Consider the following 6,364-nt stretch of genomic DNA (forward strand, 5'->3'; position numbering starts at 1 on the left):
TGGTGTTATGGTGGTGGTGGGTGGTGGATGAAGTGTGAGAGAGGTGGTGTGCCAAGGGATGAGAGAGAATGAAGCCAAGCTCCTCTATTTATAGGCTGAACAGAACGCTGGACACGGCCCCGTGTTCGCTGAACACGGCCCCGTGCCCGTCTGACATTCTCTCTCTTCATTAATTGTAATTGCGAATTACAATTAATGCGCCTGCTGTACTTTCAACACGCCCCCGTGTCCGCTGGGCACGGCCCCGTGGTGAGCAATGGAAGCTTCTACTGGTTTGTCTTTTCTGCTGCTTCCTGGGCACGCCCCCGTGTTCACTGGACACGGGGCGTGTTCAGACATCTGTTCTCTTCTCTTTGTCTTGGGAGGTGCCGTTGAGGGTCCGGGCAGTTCGCTTTTGTTCCTTTTCTTGTAATTATGATAGAATTAGGGGTCTTTTTGCTTCTTTTGTGATTTTGAGCTCATTTCATCCTGAAAATACAAAAGGAAGACAAAAACACTCTTTTTCCAACATTAGCACTTAAAAAGGGTTAGTTTTATGCCTTAATTGATGTGTTTTATATGTTGCATTTTACACACATCACCCATGCTGCACCGTCGGAGAGCATCATCCAAACTTGAGTCTATGACCTTCATGTAGTTGACCGGGTCGTCGTCCTCTACTTTCTTTCCAACTCCAAACTTCATCTCCTTGTCCCCGATCCTCAATGTTAGTGTTCCATCATTCATGTCTACCACTGCTTGGGCCGTAGCAAGGAATGGCCTCCCTAGACTGAGTGGGACTTTGGTATCTTCCTCCATATCTAGTATGACAAAGTCGGCCGGGAAGACAAATTCGCCGACTTTGACCAATAGATTTTCAGCGACACCTTGTGGATATTTGACGGACCTATCGGCGAGTTGTATGCTCATTTTTGTAGGGCTTGTTTTCCCTAGGCCGAGTCGGTTGAACATTGATGCGGGCATGAGGTTGATGCTAGCCCCGAGATCGGCTAGTGCATTGCGAATGGGGGATTCCCCAATTGAACAAGGAATTGTGAAGCTTCCAGGGTCAATCTTCTTTTGCGGGAGTTTGTTGAGTAGCAGAGCGGAGCATTCTTCGCCTAAATTCACTAATTGCAATGATTTAATTTTCCTTTTATGAGTGAGGAAGTCCCTCGTATATTTGGAATATTTAGGCATTTGAGTTAGGACTTCGATAAATGGAATATTAACATGCAATTGTTTTAGTAAATTTTCAAACTTTGTGAATTGCTCATCGGTCTTTTGACGAATTAACCGACCGGGGTATGGAACCGGAGGAGTCTTAGTGGGCTCTTGAATTGGTGAAGAAGCCTTCTCTTGTTGGGGCATGGGTGGAGTTGTGGTTTGGCTAAATTGGCTTCTTTCAGTTGGCGGTAATGGAGCTTCCTCGGGACCCACGGTACGGTTTCTCAATGTGATGAGATGTACTTGCGCCTTTGGGTTGGTTTCGGTATTACTTGGTAACGCGCCTTGTGGTCTCTTGGAGAAATTTTGAGCTATTTGATTCAATTGTTTTTCAATGTTTTGAATACTAGCTTGTTGATTTCTAAAATTTGATTCCAATTGTTGAAATCGATCCGAGTTTTTCGTTTCGGTGTCGGAGATAAGGCGAGATACAGTATCTTCAAGCCTTTCTCGTCCACCTTGTTGTTGAGAGAAATTTTGAGACTCGTTCCTTGGTTGTTGAAAGTTTGTTCGTTGGTTTAGGTTTTGTTGGTTACTACCATTGCCGGGTTCTCTCCAACCAAGGTTAAGGTGGTTACGCCATCCTTGGTTGTAGGTACCCGTTGGGGGACCCGACGGCTTAGGTCTATTATCAATGTAGTTTAGCGATTCTGTTTGATTATCTACTTCTTTCATACAACTCCAATTTTCATGTGGCCCACCACACCACTCACAAGCCATAACCGAGGCCATTTTTGCCATCTCTAGTTTTTTGATTTTTGAAGAAAGGGCCTCGATTTGAGCTTGTAAAGAAGTGCTTTCGTCAACCTTATGGGCGCTCGGGGCAATAGATTTATTGCCTCGGGGAGTGTGCCACTGAAAACTGGTTTGAGCAATTTCCTCAATTTGATTATATATTTCATTTGGGCGACGATTACCTAAAAGTCCCCGGAGCTAGAGTCAAGTGTTTGTCTTGTGTGTGGCAACAACCCATTATAGAAAGTGGATACTTGTTACCATACCGCAAGACCTGATGAGGACACTTTCTTAGTAGCTCCTTGAACCGTTCCCAAGTTTCATATAAGGATTCCCCATCCTCTTGTGAATATGTATTAATTTCAGTCATTAATTTAACCGTTTTAGCAGGAGAGAAATATTTATATAGAAACTTTTGGGCTAGTTCATCCCAGGTGTTTACCGAGCCAACTGGGAGGGTATTGAGCCAAGCCTTAGCTCGGTCTTTTAGTGAAAATGGAAACATTCGAAGGCGGATGGCGTCGTTTGATGCTCCATTGATCGGAAAGGTATCACATATTTCTAAGAAATTAGTAATATGTAGATGTGGATCTTCGTCTGCAAGCCCATGGAAGGTTGCGGAGTTTTAAAGCATTTGTATCAAATGCGGCCGAAGTTCGAAGTTGTTGGCTTCGACATTTGGTGCATTGATAGCGGCGCCGAGATTACCTACGGTGGGTCGTAGGTAATCCATTAGGGTACGTTGGTCAGCCATTGGAAGTGGGTCCCCCGAAACTTTCTCTTGGTTTTTAGCTTTAAGTCTTCTTCTTAGAAAGCGTTCGGGTTCGTCTAGGGGTTCTTTTATGTCTCTACTAGAACGGGAGCTCATACACTACATGGAAAATTCAGATGTGGCGCCTGGGTCCCGAGTCCTGCAATAAAAACAAAGAAGAATGTTGGTCAGAAGCTTCACCACGGCCCCGTGCTCAGTGAACACGGCCCGTGGTCGGAGATACAGTGATTGTTTTCCGGATCCCTGTTACTGGGGAGTTCGACACGGCCCCGTGTTGCACCGACACGGCCCCGTGCTCAAGTCTCTGTAACTCAGAAAATAAAAATTGTCAGTAACAATGCTGGGCACGGCCCGTGTCCGACCAGGCACGGCCTGTGCTGAGCTCTACAGAAACTGAAAAATTAAGAAAATCCTAAAAAAACAGAAAAATTAGAAAAAATGATTAGGCCGTTGATTCCTAACTTTCGTAAAATCCTTTTGTCCCCGGCAATGGCGCCAAAAACTTGATGCGTGTGTCGTGTTGTATGTTTTTAGATATATTTTTATCCCTTTTTACACGTTAGTCAAGTTTTAAATTTATAAAACACAATATTTTGCTAACACCAAACACACATATGGGCAAGTGCACCCATCGTGAGCGTAGTATAGTGTTGGTAAGATACCGAGGTCGTCTAAGGACACAAGAGCTTTTAGTACCGGTTTATCCTCAACGTCTAATCAAATCAAAAGTTTAGAAAAATGTTTTATACTAGAAAATAAAAACTAAAAATGCTGAAAATAAAAACAAAAATAAAAACAGATAGACAAGATGAATCACTTGGATCCGACTCGTGTGTAGTGTAACCTTTGATTATTTTCGCACTTTTGCACTTTTTAAGAGATTATCTTAGTCATTGTAATAGGCCCCTCTTTTGAAGGTGACGTCACCCTCAACCCAGTAGTTTGAGTCAGCAAGGATACAATCCTAAAGGGTCGGATTATTGAAAAATAATTAATTAAGTTATTAATGCATAATGTGATAGGCCCCTCTTTTGAAGGTGACGTTACCCTCGGCTAAGTAGTCTGAGTCAGCAGGGATACAGTCCTAAGTATCCGGGTTAAAGATTTAATAGTAGCTTACATATGAGGGGATCAAAGAGTTTGGACCCCCGCCATCCAATACCGATGGGTATTGAAGGAGGTCCTACTAAATTTGACCCAGGTCCTTGCAGGATCTATACACTGAACAAGGCAAGACTTTTACCAAACCATACCCTTAACCCCCGACAAGGTAGCCAACATATCTCCATATAGACTGTGGAGATATGAATGGTGAAAATATTTTATTTATATAGACAGTAAAATAATGCCAAGACACCACAGACAAATGATAAGGAAGAATCACCTTCAACATAAGAAACTAGTTATTAAAGTCATTAATACATAACCAAATAAAAAGTGCGAAAAGATTAAAAATAAAAAGTATTACACTAAACACTTGTCTTCACCAAGTGATGTAAGAGACTTAGGCAAACATGGCCTTTGATTGTCAAGAACTCTTACCAAGTGATGGATGATGGTGGTGGATGATGGTGTTGTGGTGGTGGTGGAGTGTGGGTGAAGTGTGAGAGAGGTGGTATGGCAAGGGATGGTTTGCAAATGAGCCAAGCACCCCTATTTATAGCCTGAACAACAGCTCGGGCACGGCCCCGTGTCCATCCTCTTTCTCTTTTTTCATTAATTGCAGTTAGTCTGCATTAGTTGACCACGCCCCCGTGTCCGTTGGGCACGACCCCGTGTGCAGAAGCATATCTGTACTATCAAAATTTCCTCATATTCTGCGAATCTTAGAGTTGACCACGGCCCCGTGTCCGCTGGGCACGCCCCCGTGGTGGGTGATAGAAGCTTCTACAACTTTGTCTTTTCTGCAGACACTTGGGCACGCCCTCGTGCTCTGAGCACGGGGCGTGTTCAGCCTTCTGTTCTCTTGTTTTTGCTTGGGAAGATGCTATCGGGGGTCGGGCATGCCACGTTTGTTCCTTTTCTTGTATTTATGTTAGATTTAGCTACCTTTTTGCTTCTTTTGTTCATTTGAGCTCATTTAATCCTGAAAATACGAAAGGAAGACAAAAACACACTTTTTCCAACATTAGTACTAACAAAGGGTTAGTTTTATGCCACATTTGATGTAATTTATATGTTGCATTTTGTGCACATCAGTTAACTACTAGCTAGGGGATTACCCCAAGAAAGACATTTTGTAATATCTTGTACTGGAGGACAGAGTCCCCAATAAACATATGATAATGAACAACCCACTTTTCCTTTTAGTAAATTACAGGTATTGTACTAGGGCAGACGTGCCCAGAAGCTACAAACCTAATGACAAACAACACACGTGTAAAAAGGTGTATCCAACACACCGAACGCCCGGCTGTGAGGCAAAGCATGGCCTAGCTAGCCCAAAGAAAGCGGACAAACAAGTTAGAAAACATAATCTGCAGTTATAAACTTGTCCACGGACTGTCCTCGTACAGAGAATCCTGGTTTACAAAACGAACCATGAAAAGACTTTGTAAGAAACTACAAAAAGAGCTAAAACATACACACTAAAGAACTCTTTGTAAATAAACTGCAAAACGAGTGTACATAAATACAACAGGGAATTTTGTTAACCCTAAAAGGAAAAAGCAAATGAACAAGTAAAACACTAGCAGACCTAGTAAACAGACTACATAATTTTTGTAACCATACTACAAATAACCAAAAGTCTTCAGGCAGATACTGGGCTGGCTCCCGGTAATAACACCTGCAAAAAGCAACACACCAAAGGCAACAAAAACAAATCGACAACATACAGTCATAAGATAGCTAGCAGGTCATATGTTAGATACTGGGAGGACCCCAACACAAAGGCTCTCCTCCAAAAGTCAAAAGTCAACAGTGTTGAGGGTACATAAGTATTTAGTTACAACCATATCGAAGCAATAATTGTTTTGAGATTATTGGGAATCATCCCCAGACAAAGACTTTGGTGAAGAAGGACCAGCGGGAGTTAGCAAGGCTTTAAGTTCATCAATTGACATCAGGGGACGCTCCAGAATTTTCTCAAGAAGGGCAGGGGTATTTCCTCCAAACTCTTTGTCCAACTTGGACAGCCGCTTCTTGGCATTGGAATTGTAAAGAGGGGTTTCTTTCCTTCCCAAACCCTGAGCAGAGTAAGCGTACCCGTCCTTCAGGCCTAACTGATATCCCACATCCTGGTAGGCCCTATAAATTTGCTCAAGACTGCTTTTAAACTCCTCAGACCGGGAAACAACAGTAAGGAAGGACCCAAAACCTTCAGTGATCAACCAACACCTCTCTTTAGCCAACTTCTGGTTATCATCCGAAGTTATTCCCCATTCGTCATACATGGTATCCAGGTCCTTCTGAGACACGGAGTCAATCTCCTTCTAATGTTTCAGCTCGGCGGCCAACTCCTCCTTTTCCTCAACCAAAGCTGCCATCTCCCTAGCCCAGGCACGTTCTTTTTGCTCCAACATGGCACCAGCTCCCTGAGGAAAAACGGCAAAAAATGTGAAGAGGTGAATAAAAAAAAGAAGGGAGGGAGAGGAGAAAGATTATGCACCTTCTCCTCCTGCAACTTGCGCTCAACATCAACCACCTGGC

The 6,364-nt window shown here is 43.2% G+C and overlaps 1 non-coding gene across 1 annotated transcript; it reads left to right on the forward strand.

Moving 5' to 3' along the window:
* The first annotated feature begins 2,210 nt into the window (after window positions 1-2,210).
* LOC118488492 lies at window positions 2,211-2,317 on the forward strand. Its single transcript, XR_004885030.1, has one exon. It is a non-coding gene; the product is annotated as a small nucleolar RNA R71 (small nucleolar RNA).
* The last annotated feature ends 4,047 nt before the right edge of the window (window positions 2,318-6,364 follow it).

The sequence above is a fragment of the Helianthus annuus genome, chromosome 16 (genome assembly GCF_002127325.2).
Source record: "Helianthus annuus cultivar XRQ/B chromosome 16, HanXRQr2.0-SUNRISE, whole genome shotgun sequence".
Lineage (NCBI taxonomy): Eukaryota > Viridiplantae > Streptophyta > Magnoliopsida > Asterales > Asteraceae > Helianthus > Helianthus annuus.